Source organism: Furipterus horrens, unplaced genomic scaffold (genome assembly GCF_987537825.1).
Source record: "Furipterus horrens unplaced genomic scaffold, mFurHor1.1.pri manual_scaffold_7, whole genome shotgun sequence".
Classification (NCBI taxonomy): domain Eukaryota; kingdom Metazoa; phylum Chordata; class Mammalia; order Chiroptera; family Furipteridae; genus Furipterus; species Furipterus horrens.
This window is the reverse complement of record NW_028327177.1, coordinates 81,392,357-81,407,207: the sequence shown is the minus strand read 5'-3', so window position 1 is coordinate 81,407,207 and position 14,851 is coordinate 81,392,357. Positions and strand designations below refer to the sequence as shown.

At 37.2% G+C, this 14,851-nt stretch overlaps 1 non-coding gene across 1 annotated transcript; it reads left to right on the top strand.

Moving 5' to 3' along the window:
- The first annotated feature begins 8,815 nt into the window (after positions 1-8,815).
- Positions 8,816-8,922, top strand: LOC150004708 (U6 spliceosomal RNA). Its single transcript, XR_016512471.1, has one exon. It is a non-coding gene; the product is annotated as a U6 spliceosomal RNA (small nuclear RNA).
- The last annotated feature ends 5,929 nt before the right edge of the window (positions 8,923-14,851 follow it).

Below are 14,851 nucleotides of genomic sequence, written 5' to 3'. Positions count from 1 at the left end.
AAACTACCCTTTATATTGAACACTTGGTCCAATTAGATAATAATTATTGACAGATGGGTGAGTAGGAAAGTACACATTTCTTTATAAAATTCAAATAGAATACCTGTTCCTGTTCATGGAGGAGCTGATCATATGTTAAAAGCTGAGCTTTATTTGGATACTAATTCTAAAGGAAATTAATATCTGCCTTTTTGCAGCAAGATTACAGCAAAGTCCCACTGCCAGCATCTAGTCATTCCTGTCACTTCATCAGTCCTCTACTCTGGGTCTTCTGCTACCAATGTTCACAAACTGGTATCTGCAACTAATTTTTCCTACATAACAAACATATGTCATTGAATAAAAGAAACAATTCACAAATGTTTCTTTTGATGGGATTGATTTTTGAAGGATAAAGCATGACAGTATGCCAGAGTTTGGGGCAGTGTACACACACAGTTCCTACTTATGATGGCAACTAGTCAACAAATGAAAGTCACTGTTTCACTGATACTAGAATTGCATTTGTAAATGCATTTAGCAAGTGCTTTTGTATTTAATCTCAAAAGTTCTTTTTAAATACATGATGTATTATGAGAGAAGATCAGCCTGTTCCTGAATCTTAATGAAATAGGAGAATCTCCAACACAAATAATATTTAAATATCTCAAATAATGTTTAAAGGTCCATAGTTTGAAAGAGTTGGCTAAAATCTGACTTATTCTGGTTATTCTTGGGTCTCAGGATAGTTATATAGATAGTGATGCTAATGGTGACAGTCGTCGTCGGCAGCCGTCCGTCTCGAGAGACGATGGTGTAGCTTCTTAAGAGTCTATCTGCACCGCCGAGAATGGTTGTGCAGTCCGACTCGGGAGTGACACAGTATCTGTCTCCTCCCGTGTTGAATCGACATCTTGCGATGACGCTGAAGTGTCCTCTCCAGTGAAACTGAAGCTACAGAGCCTGGGCAGGGTGATATGGAGGGTCTGCTGTTGCCCATGCAGCAGACCCCCCATCTCTTCGCAGCTGAAGGGTCCAAGGGAAAGACGGAGTCAATACAGCTTGGCTTCAGGTGCGCCGCAGGAGTTGCCGGTGTTGACTACAACGTCAAACCGCCTTAGGGACTCTGGCTCCGGATTTTCTGTCGGGGTTTACTCCCTTAGCCTTTCCCCTGAAGAGGTATGCCGCAAGGCAGCGGAGGTTTTTTGGGGTCAGAGTTTTCCTTCTCTGATGTACCCTGACTGGAAGATCGAACCAGCGACATTTAGCTCGCAGGCCGACGCTCAATCCACTGAGCCAAACCAGCCAGGGAAGAATGGTGATAGTATGATAGTGATATAAACACTAACATTGAATAAGATAATAAATATGTCATCAGTTAGACATAAAAAGTCTTTGTTAAATAGGACTTTATTAAGCAAGAAGCCATTGATTATCCTTCCTCAAAATCATAGAAACCAGACTCTAACCATTTTTCTTAAAAAGGTTAGTGTGGGAAAAAATGTCAACATATGTCATTTATCAGTTCCACTGAGCACTTAGATATTATGATTTCTGATTGGAAAGTAATAGACTAGAGAGGTGCAGAATTGTAGAATTCAATCAAGTCCACAGAAAACTGTGAGAGACAAGTTTAAATGGTCACCATGCTGGTGAACACATGCTTGATTCTGTTCTCTTCAGTCAGTGAGATGAAAGGCCACCATGCCCTCTGACACTGAGTTGAGAATGGTGTACTTGAGCCATCATACTCCATTGAGTTGTGTGTGGAAAGTATGTGGGCCTTGTTGGGACAGGAAACTTGGTTTGCCCTGAAGCCTGTTGGAATTGACTGAATAATGAACTCTCACACCTTAAAACCCTAATGATTTCTCTTGAAGATACATTACTCACTTCACTTTATATTTCTTATGTCATATGTATACAGCTCTAAAACTCAAGAATTTCACTAAACTGAAATAATTTTACATACAATTTTCAACTATCATAGAATCCTACAAATTAAATCATTTTAATGAACTAAAGCAAGTGGCTCATGTTGAAACAGCTGTGAGTACAATATGCAAATTGTGTTTGTTGGTAGCTTATGCTCCAGAGAAATAATCATTATATGACTGCTTTATTATTTATAGCACTTTTGAAATTTAATTTTTGTCCACATTAACAGATGCCATCCATGTTAATTCTTGGACTGCTGTATATGGAAATGGCCAAGCATATGAAGAGATCTTATGTTTATGAGCTAATAATGTGGTTGACAAATGGAATTAACAATAGCCAGTCACTGCTGAGCAATTGACGAAATTCACCTGAGATCTGCTCACAGTGAGGCGGGACAGGAGTCGGGTAGTCAGAGGAATATGAATAAAGAAGGAAGAAAGCAATGGCTCTGGAGAGCAATGCACATAATGAAAGCATGACAGAGGTTGATTAATTATATTTAAGAGCCAGATAATTCCCAGAGAATATGCGTGTATGATAAAAGATTTCTAACCTTTCTGGTTGTAATTAAATGAGGGATTCACTAACGTAAGCTGAGTAAAGACTATTTGTTCCATAACCCTACTAATGCATGTATTGAAATATCTTATTTTAAATATGCATTTTACTGCTTGGCTTGTAAACTTGACAAAACTGAAAAATACCTGTGGTTGAGCAGGTGGAGACCTTAGAAATGATCAAAATGGTCACATAAAATTATAGTGGCTTGGGAAAATTTACCTGCCCTAAAATATCTCAACATTTACCTTTAGGCTAAAAGGAAAGGGAACTAATTATTTTCCAATACTGTTTCACGTTGCTTTACATCTAAGTCTTCCTTTACAACATTTGAGTTTTTCACACTTTGTGCCTTACAGATTGCTATCTTGCAGTGGTCTGGACTGGTCTCTTTTTCTTGTCATTTTCTTTCAGACAAGGGAATGAAATGGGTCTAAAATACATATTGCAAACCTTATAGATTTTGTGATTTTTTTTCAAGAAATATTTACCGACTACTTTGTACATGTCTGAAGCTACTCTGAGTATTGGTGAATTCAATGTTTATAATAGTACCTGACACATAGCAGGTCTCAATAAATGTTTGGAATGAACCTGTGAAGTAGATCTGTGTCTCTGAATTTGAAATCAGTGGCATTAGTCAGTTCTTGGTCTGCTTTTCTAAAATATTGAGAAAAGTAGAAAACATAGTTAATGAATAAACATTTGTGTTTTGATTAATAGAAAAATAGCCTTATACCTCCAATATTTCCTTCTTTATTTTTCCATCACATTGTGATGGTGGTATGACAGAGTCAAGTTAACATTTGAAATAGATGGTACCAGATAAGACTTAAAATTAGTCAAATTAAATGCTTATTAATTGAAGAGTCAATAATTTGGTGATGAGTAGTGGAAGTGGAAGGATATAAAAATGATTGTTGGGAAGTTAATTATTAGAAAAAAGGATTCCAGTGATTTGTTGAAAAGATAGTTGTTCTCTGGATATAGTAGAGACATGTGTTTAGAGGTCCCTTCTCTCATGCTAAATTGCTGGGGAATTTTATAAGGTTTCTTCTGCCTCAATTGAAAAGCCATAAATTGGTAGATTAGTGAGAGAAGCTTAGATTATGCTGCATTAACAGGCAACTCCTATGTCTCAGTTACCTCCCATGGCTGAGATTTATTTCTCAATTAGGTGACACATCAGCTGCTGCTTCACTCTGTGTTGCTTCCCTCCCAAGACTCAGGCTAAGATACCAACATCTATTAAGAGTATGGCCAGTGTGCAGCAGAGGGAAAGAGAACTGATGAACTGTGTGCTGATTGTTAAAGTCCCTGTCTCCAAGTGACACACACACTTCTGCCTCCATTTCATTGTTCAACAGGGAGAGGATGTATATCCCTGCCAATGCATAGGATACCAAGGGGTGAAAATTAGAATATTCAATAAGCTAGTGTTTGATTATTTCTCACAGTATACAGGAAATATATTTAAAGGGATCTTGACAAACAATGTTGGAGTTGGATGGCAAGGTAATAATGATGAAGTACGAAGGCTGGAGTGTGCTTCGTTTAGCCCACCGTGAAGGGCTATGAATATAGCACAGTGCCTGGAACATGGCATATGCTCAATAAATATTTGTTGATTATAGGGTCAGCTACATTTGTGGGACTCCATGCAAAATAGAAATGCAGAGCCTATATTTAAAAAATAGGGGTAAAAGTTCCATTAGGGTCATAAAGTATAAAATCCCCCCCATGCTGTTTTTATTTGCTATTTAATGTTGAGCTTGCTCAGGCAGAGGGCAGATCTGCACATGTGCTTAGGAACCTCACTCCATGACCTACTAGCTTCCTAGATCCCCTCTCTGCAGTCTTTTAATATGACTGTTTTATCTGACTGCTGAGGACCTGAAGCCCATAGAAAGAGTGACATGTTTGTGGCCATATGACAATACACTGGTACAAACTTGACAAAATTCCAGCTCTCCTGACCATTTCTCTAATATAATTACATGTCTTGATTTTTTTATTATTTTTTCTTCCTCCTTGAAAGTTTAATTTGCTTTCAGTTTCTGTTAGAAGTTATAGGAGAGAATAAATGTTTTCTGAAAGTGAGAAATTTTTTTTATGTGAAACTTAGTCCTCACATCTGAAAAACATGTCTTTCCTCATGATTGCTAAAAATTTCTAAGGTAATCCGATCAAAGTAGGCTTTTTTACCTGAGAGTTAATTTAATTTAATCCTTCTGAATTATGACATCTTCAATAAAGAGGTACCATGTAATGGACTTACTAATAAAAAGAGATGTTCCCAATTTTTAAATTCATAGCTAGAAATAGAGTTCATAATATGAATAAATGCCCCCTTTTCAAAGAAATTACTCTAATGCAGATAGCTCAGAGACAGCATTTTATTTTGACATTATTCTTTCTCCTCCTCCTCTTCCCTTCGTACTTGCTCATCCTTGGCAAATATAGCCTTTTCACAGTATACTTGAGGTATCCTGGGTTCCATGAGGCATATTGAAACTAAAATTTTGGTTTACTTTAAAAGTGTATAAAAGATAGTTAGGAAATGACTTAATACCACAAAGATATTTTATCTTTGGGCATTACTTCCATACTAGTACAATCCAGTAACATGTTTATGGTTTTTAAAGTTAAAAGTTGAGCTAGTTCAACAAAAGTAGCAAACAATCATAACTACCAATAACAAATGAAATAGATAGCTATAAATGTCTGGAGTAGCAATTCTCAGCTGGGGTATTTTGCCTCACTCCTTCCTGCCCAGGAAACATTTGACAATGTCTGGAGAAATGGATGTCATGACTGAGCTGGGAGTGTCAGTGGCATCTCATGGACAGAGTCCAAGGATGCAGGAAGCATACTATGTTATAAACGGCAGCAACCAACTCCCACAAATAACTATGTGGCTCAAAATGTTAACACTGTGATTTTGAGAAACCCTGATCTAGAGACTCATCCAAGGCATCCAGAGAGGTGGGTAGTTTATTGAAAGTCAGTCAAGTTTTGTCCAATGTTATCACATGGACATGCATTGCCAGTGTCTATCCTTGTTTCCAAGTATTTTGACTAACTTAAGTTCATTCTGAGCTTCATCCAACAGGTAAAAATTATTTTTTTCACATCCCCTTCCCAAAATTAATTCATCATGCTTGAAATAGAGTAAGAAATATTTTTCTTTATGCTTCAAAAGAGATATTTCCATATTATGATTAAATCCTTCATTCTAGTTTAGTATTCCAAAGATGGAAGGAGCCAACTAAGCCACAGTTTGGATCTAATTTATCCTACTGAGCTATTTAAAGTCTTCATTATCATAAAAATAATTGGTATTTTCATAGTAATTTTAAAACAGTTGTTAGCTTTAATAAAACAAGTAATAAGAATAGTATAAAACATTGTTTCTTCTAAAGTGATGATTTTACCTGAATACTTCCTGTCCAATTTTAATATCATCGTCGTCGGCAGCCGTCCATCTTGAGAGACGATGGTGTAGCTTCTTAAGAGTCTATCTGCACCGCCGAGAATGGCTGTGCAGTCCAACTCGGGAGTGACACGGTATCTGTCTCCTCCCATGTTGAACATCTTACGATGACACTGGAGTGTCCTCTCCAGTGAAGCTGAAGCTACAGAGCCTGGGCAGGGTGATATGGAGGGTCTGCTCTTGCCCATGCAGCAGACCCCCCATCTCTTCGCAGCTGAAGGGTCCAAGGGAAAGACGGAGTCAATACAGCTTGGCTTCAGGTGCGCCGCAGGAGTTGCCGGTGTTGACTACAACGTCAAACCGCCTTAGGGACTCCGGCTCCGGATTTTCTGTCGGGGTTTACTCCCTTAGCCTTTCCCCTGAAAAGGTATGCTGCAAGGCAGCGGAGGTTTTTTGGAGTCAGAGTTTTCCTTCTCTGATGTGCCCTGACTGGAAGATCGAACCAGCGACACTTAGCTCGCAGGCCGACGCTCAATCCACTGAGCCAAACCAGCCAATAGATGTGTGTATGTGTATAAAAAAGAACACAAATCCTTCAGTGCTTATAATTTAATGGTAAGTTAGATCATCTGGGTTGGAGATGAAAAGTTATAAAAGCCTTTTCTCTAGTACCCCAAATTCCAAGTCAGTGAGAGAAATGCCATACAAATGAAGATTATAACAATATCTTTGCTTTATTAATGATAAGCCAAATTGAGGATAGGCTTAGGTATGTAGTCACAATCTGGCTTCTTTGTGTCTTTCCCTCTAAGTTGAAGTGCCCAGTGTGTGGGTCTGGTCCTTCTGCCCTCCTCCATCATCACCCTCCCCTTGCCCTGCTCTGTGGAATGTGGCAGTCTGTGGTGGGCTGCACTTCCCTCACTCCTGTGCCAGCTGGGTTCAGATAATGATGTTCACGGATGGCAGTATGGAAGGTGATGAGGAAGGAGAAGCAGGGGATCAGACAATGGCATGCACCGAGGGCAGGTTGGAAGATGGTGGGGAAAAAGAAGCAGGGTCACTTCTCCTCTCTGACTAGTATATTCTGCAGCAGATCCATCCCTTCCATGCTTCCAGATCCTGACAGAGAGGCTGCCCTGGTTCCACCTTCCACTGAGAGCCCCACTGAAAGTGTCTCCTTCCAGCCTCCTTCTGACCCAGAGCCAGAGGTAGCTCCCTGTTATTGCCGGTCCCCACCTCCTTTTTGGCTTCACATCTTTGCTCTCATCTCTGTAACCAGTTTTCTGATGAACACCTGTGCTAAAGACTCATGCTAACAGCCACCAGAACTACAAGTGGTTCCCCAGTGGCAGGAACTCTGAAAAAAGTGCCCACCAGAGAAGAACCTCTCCCTCCATTGGACTGGAAGTGCTCCTGCTCCTTTCTTCCCTTCTGCTAGATCTGCAGTCAGCTAAGACTCTCTATTCCCGTGGGTCTGGGAGAGAAAGTGCCAGGGAGGTGCTGAAAAATCTATCTGGTTTACCTTCTCCTGGAGGGTGGGGTAGAAGTTAGCATGTTTCTTCTACATCGGAGGCAATATAGATCATGGTTACAGGAATGGGCTCCAGAACCATACGGGCTGGTTCAAACCTCTGACCAGACCTTTGCTAGCTGTGTCACATAGGCAAAGTCAATTATCCTCTCTTTACTCAAATCTAAATCATTTTCTATAAAACAGATGATAAAACCAACTTCATAAGATTATTATGATGTATATGTAATCTAATACATAATTAGAGAGAGCATTGATCAACACATGGGAAACCTATAACATTAGGTATTGTTATTATTATCCTTCTTGGTCATCCTATAAAACAGGGATATAATGGCCCCTACTTCATAGGTTAGATGTGAGATTTAAAGGGATAATGCATGTGACTGGCACATAATGAGTGCTCAGTAAATTAACTATTATTGTTGTCACCTCAATTTGAGTGTCTTTAATCAATATTCCCTTTGATGGTGGAGAGAAAGAGGTAATCAAAAGTTAATAAGTAAATTGAAATATTAAATACATATTAACCAAATATTTAATACTTTTTGTCTTGATCCTTATACTTCACAGGTGTAAGAAATCATCCCTGATTTGTCTAAGAATCATAAGTAAACAAAGGCATATAAGAAATCAAGATTGAAATTTAAAATGCTAGAGTTTTTTCAGGAAGCTACAACCTCTCTAAGTATTTGTCCAAGAGGAAGCCATTGTTGCCCTTACTTATATACCCTTTCTTCTTTCACTATCTGGTCCCTGCTTCTCTGATCTGCCCCAACCCATCATTTATCTATCCCCATCATCCCCTCCTACCATTCCTTCTAAGTTTTATTACCACTGCCCACCCATTCTAGTTTCCATCTTGACCTGGAGGCCATTTTAAAGGAAATAACCACCTGAAATCTTCAAGGTGTCGTGAAAGGCACTAAATATAAATGATCACTCTCTTCTCTCTCCAGTTAATGCCAGTCATAAGAGATATATTTCTATCTTAAAATGAGTTTCTGTGCATTTCAACTATATCCATTCCCAGAAGCAGAGAGATTCTTATCTACAGTCATGTATATATGTTAGGATTGTTCTAGAACCTCAGAGAGTACTTTATAAATACAAATTAATTTTAAAAATTATTAATGGCAGAGGAAGTTATTTTTCTAATTTCATGGGCTTGGGGCCATAAGTCAAAATTACCTATATGAGTGAAAATATTCCATGATCTTGTGTTATACATACCTCTATGAAATTATTCACTGTTTGCTTAAAACTTTATAATAATTCTTTTAATACAAAAATAGTATTTTAACATATTTACTGATTAAATTACTTGAAGCTCAATCTTTAAGTAAAATGGACGCTTCATTAAGATTTGCTGAGTGCTTGCTTCGGCAGCACATATACTAAAATTGGGATGATACAGAGAAGATTATCATGGCACCTGTGTAATGATGACATCCAAATTCATGAAGCATTCCATATTTTTCTTTGAAAATAAAAAAGAAAATTTGCTAAGTTTACGCTCATGTCTTTCTGTTCCTCTCACCACTGTGATATGCCCTTAGAAGGACACATATTTCACTCAAAAGATGCAGAAAATACTGTTAGTTCATTCTCATAATCCTAAAACATCAGTGGAAGAGTTTCTATTTTATTAGAGACCCCAAATTTAAGGAGTTACATGGCTTGATCAATCAAATTCATGTATTAGAGACAGAGTTTGAACAAGAGTTCACTACCTCCAGGAAAATCAGGACCAGTTGGGGTTTGTAACCATATTCATAATTTCTGGGAAGAAATACTATTGCTTATATTGAAAAGTGTTCAAAAAAATAGATCTTTCATACAATCCTCATGCAGTTTTGCCAAGTATCATTTCACTTTAATCATTGGGTTCAGTATAACAAGGGCTGTCTTCTCTAGTTCCTGGTGAACTAGCTATACCCCAGGGAGAGACGTTGTCTCCTGCAGAAGAAATGAATCAGGATTTAAGCAGCCACCTGTATAACACATTAGCTGCCACCTGCAAACCTACCCAGCTGTGTAAAATTCACTGAAATGAATAGATTCAGCTGGCCAGAACTCAGAAACAGGTTTGAAGAGTCAGGAAATAGAAGCCAACATAAATGAAAAACAAAAACAAAAACAAAAAAAACTAAGGGGAGTTTGAAATAAAATCAAACTAAATAAAACATTGAGTTTTATAAAGAAAGGAAACAAGAATATTTGAGTTAATTCTCTGGCCAAAATGTATTGAATTGCCTGTCTTTGTATGTGTAACTAGGTAATTTGGGCCATCAAAACTATCATTTTTCAAGACCTAAATGTCCATAGTTGAAGATGAAAGGGAAGCGGGAAGCATTGCCAACTGTCAATAGTGAAGGTGAATCAAATGATACAAATATTTGTTTATTCCTTTAACCTGTGAGATCAGTTGAAATTTAATTCTTGAAAAATAGTTCTCAAAAGCAGCATGACCGCATTTGGTAATGCTTACCAAATGCCAGCACTTAGTGAATTTCCTATGAAATGTTAACTTTGGAACACTCCACATGAACAGGCTCCTGTATTGTGTTCTGGGTGAGAAGGGGAAGATGGATTTCAACCAGGGTAATTTCTATGTAAACATTTCAGATGAAGTATGTAAAGAGATACCAGAGAAAGGCACCTACATCTCCAAGACTACAGGAATTATTGTATTCCTTTCCTCATCCTTAGTAACCATCAACTTTCCAGCTTAAATATTTATTTTTCTTAAAGAGCTTCCCCCACCCCCAAATTATATAAGTGTTAGCCTCCCCAAAGCCCAGATGTCTTCCTGGCAGTGCTGGCCCATGGCACAGATTTTGGTAGTCTAAAATAAAATAGGAAAAGTAAGAACAACTTAGAAACATTTTCATAATGCTAAACTAATAATACTGATTACAGTCTTATGGAACTTATTTTCCAAGAGGGGGAGAGAATAGTTCCTCAATGTGTGTTGCTGAAAATTCACTTTCTTTTAGGAATTAAAGCTAGTGATAAATAATAGTAATTAAAAGAAACTACCCTTACCTCATAAAAAATGTATTTATAGGCACTATGTTAGTACAGCAAAAGAGCACCAAATAATACTAGAACACCACAAGAATACCAGGAGTAACAGAAGTCAATAAAAGTTGGGCTTTTGGCTTGTTATAGAGAAGACAGCACTCATCAAAGTGTAAGGAGTTGCAGCAAGACAGTATGATTAAAGTAGTTGGCTTAAGTATCTGAGACAGGTTTCTTTTCTTTGTTCTGTATTGTATGCTTTCAGAAAGTAGAAGTGATTCTATGATTGAGTATCTTGACAACTTTTATAAGTAGGTGAAAGTAACCAAGTTGGGCTAAAGCAGTAATTAGTAAAGAAATAAGAGTCACTCATATTAGGCAAAGAGAAGTTTGGATCATGTTCTTGTTTTAGTTTGTGCTCAGATATGATTAGAGAGTGGTCTCTTCTTTTTCTCCATCATGGTCACAGAGTAGCCTTATCTGGTGTTTGTTAGTGTTCTGTGAAATTGTTTATACCAACAACAGAATATGAGGCTCTGTTAGAGCTAGATCTGCTCCAAACTGACACTGGTACACAAGTCAGGAACGCTTCTCTTGTCTCTCTTATCTCGGTCTCTCTCTCTGTCTCTCTCTCTCTCTTTCTCTCTCTCTCTCTCTCTCTCTCTCATCTCGGCCTCTCTCTCTCTCTCTCTCTCTCTCTCTCTCTCTCTCTCTCTCTCTCTCTCTCATCTCGGCCTCTCTCTCTCTCTCTCTCATCTCGGCCTCTCTCTCTCTCTCTCTCTCATCTCGGCCTCTCTCTCTCTCTCTCTCATCTCGGCCTCTCTCTCTCTCTCTCTCTCTCTCTCTCTCTCTCACAACTACTCATATGATCCAAATGTTTGGATATCATTGCAACAAAGGATTGAGGCCTAGTCTTAAAAGACACGAGTCCCTATTTGTCTCTTACTAGATGTGTGACCATAGGAAAAATCACTTAATTGCACCACACATTTGTTTCATTAGTTGTAGGAGAGAGGTTGAGTTAAACATAGTCATTCCTTGGAAAGCCCTGTGATTAATCTTGGCCCGCACATAATGTGTGGCCTACAGGCAAGTTATTCAACCTCTTCCTCAGCTTTAAACTGAGAAAAGTGTTAGTAGCTACTTATAAGGATTTCTGATGATTCAATTAGGCAAAATATGTAAAGATTGTACAGCAGTGCCTAGCACTGAGTACATGCTTTGTATGCATTTATCTACTAGCATGATGGTGATTATGAAGATCACTATCACTATTAATTGTATACCTATTATGTTTCAAATGCTGGGATAGGCATCCCAGAGAATTTCCCATTAGGAGCTGAGATGGCAGTGAACTTTAAGATGAACCAATTGCAGTTTTGAGATTCATAGTTATACTAATCATATGTAATAAATGGCATGTATTGATTTAGTTCTTCATCACTTTAGTCAGTTTTCATAACTCTGTGAGTCTCCTCAAATATCTTCAGAGTTCCCTGTTTTGAGTGAGGAAACTTAGTCTTGAGAAAGGTTAAACAATCTGCCTAATAACACATATCTTGTTAGTGATGAAGGAGACTACAACCCAGATCTCAACCTCGCAATCACTCCTCTGTGACTGGGGACTTGCTATACAAAGGGCACATTATGGGGCAATAGATGTAAAAGCATTTTTTGTCTTAACTGTTGAAAACCGTCAATTCAGATAGACTTAGAACAAGTAAAAATGTTTGAGAATCTAAGAAAATTGCAATTTCAAAGAAAATATAAGTAAAGGGTTTGAATAAGTTTTATTGAACTCCCAAATTCCCAATGCTGTTTTCCCAAATCTACTTATTTTCATATACAAACAAGGAACTGAAATTTCCTGGGTGATAGAGAATACAGGGTATCTTGTTTGCTGCTGCTGCTAGAGTTGAATAAACCAGTTGTGAAATGTCCCTTGTGGCACATGTTTGAGTTTAAAAGTATCTTCAGTTGTTTTTATTTTTATTTTTTATTAAATTTATTGAGCTGATATTGGTTAATAAGATCATATAGTTTTCAATTATACATTTATATAAAACATAATGTACATTGCATTGTGTGCACACCCTGCAAAGTGAAACCCCCTTCCGTCACCATATATTTGGCCCCTTTACTCACCATCCCCTCAATGTCCTTCCCTTTGGTAACCACCATAGTGTTGTTTATGCTTTATATCCCACATGAGTTTCAGTTTTATATTCTACATATGAGTGAAATCATATGGTTCTTAGCTTTTTCTGACTGACTCATTTTGTTTACATAATATTTTCAAGGTCTACCCATGTTGTTGCAAATGGCAGTGTTTTATCTTTCTTATGGTTGAGTGGTATTCCATTGTAGTTTTTCTAAATTAGCTTTGGTGTCTATCTGTAGCCTTTGACTTGTCATTGACAATTACTTTTGAAAATTAAACTTGGGAAGGCAAGGAGGTATTACAACAGAATAGACAGAGTAAGAACCATTGAGAATTTGTAGGGTCTGCTAATCTTAACAGGGCCACATAGGTATCTCTCATTGGGGTTATCTGTATATTCACATAAGTCTTGGGCACATTTACCTGAGAACCCATTCAACCTACCCTTTCTGCTGCCCTGAATAACACTACTTAGTCTATGCCACTCTTTATCTAATGTTACCATCTACCTGGCCAGTGCATGATCAGAATCCAATTGTTTGAAAAGATATATACACTTACATTTTTTAATTATTTTTTCAGAATTTGCGTTTTCTTTTTAAATTTTATTTTTAACTTATGGTTTTCATTCAATATTATTTTGTTTTAGTTTCAGGTGTAAGGCATAGTGGTTAGACAATCATGTACTTTACAAAGTGTTCTCCCCAATATTTTCATAACCTAACTGGCACTGTACATAGTAATTATAGTGCTATTGACTATGTTCTCTATGTTATACTTTACATATTTGTGACTATTTTGTACCTACCAATTTGTACTTCTTAATTACTTCACTTTTTTCACCCAGTCCCCCAAATCCTTTCCACTCTGGCAACCATCAGTCTGTTCTCTGTATCTCTGAGAATGTTTTAGTTTTCTTTATTTATTTTTTTCTTTAGATCCCACATATAAGTAAAACTATGTGATACCTTTCTGTCTCTGACTGACTTATTTTACTTAGCATAATACCATCTACATCCACCCATACTGTCACAAAAGCTAAGCTTTCATTCTTTTTTATGATCAAGTAATATTCACTTGTATATTGATAAGCAATTGGGTTGCTTCCATATCTTGGCTATTATAAATAAGAATGCAATAAACATAGTGATGCATATATTCTTTCAAATTAGTATTTTGGGGTCCTTTTGATATGTAACCAGAAGTGGAATTGTTGAGTTGTAGGCAGATTCATTTTTTAGTTTTTAAAAAACTGCCATACTCTTTCCCATAGTGGCTACACCAATCTGCATTCCCACCAAGCATGCATAAGGGTTCCCTTTTCTCCATATTCTCAACACTTGTTTGTTGGTTTATTGATGACAGCCATTCTTACAGGTGTGAGATGTTATCTATCTCACTGTGGTTTTAATTTGCTTTTTTTGTGATGATTAACGATGTTGAGCATCTTTTCATATACCTATTGGTCATCTGTATGTTCTCTTTGTAGAAATGTCTAGTCAGGTTCTCTGCCCATTTTTTAATGGATTGTTTGTTTTTCTGCTGCAGAGATATATGATTTCTTCATGAATTTTAGATATTAACCCATTTTGAATGTATCATTGACAAATATTTTTCCATTCAGTAGGTTGTTTGTTGTTTTGTTCGTGGTTTCCTTTGCTATGCAAAAATCTTTTTTAGTTTATTGTAGTCCTATTTGTTTCTTTTTGTGTTTGTTTCTCTTGTCTGGGGATATATATAAAAATATTGCTAAGATAAACTTTATAAATTTTAATGCCTATGTCATCTAGGAGTTTTATGATTTCAAGTTTTACATTAAAATTTTTACTACATTTTGAGTTTATTCTCATATGCAGACTGTGGCAAAAGTAGGTTTACACTTATGAGTATGCAAAACATATAGTTTATTCTTGAATTATTACTCACTAATTGCTTTATTATTTTTCATACAAAAAACTGTAAACCTACATTTGCTCCACCCTGCATAGTGTAAGGATGTGATCTAGTTTCACTTTTTTGGCATAGATGTATCCAATTTTCCCAACATATTTCTTTATTTATTTTTTGTATGTTTTATTGATTATGTTGTTACATTGTCCCAATTGCTTTTCTCTTTGCTCCCTTCCACCTAGCAACCCCTCCCTCCAGCAGTCCCAACTCCCTTAGTCCATGTCCATGGGTCATGCATGTAAGCTCTTTGATTTTACCCTTTCCTGTGCCATTC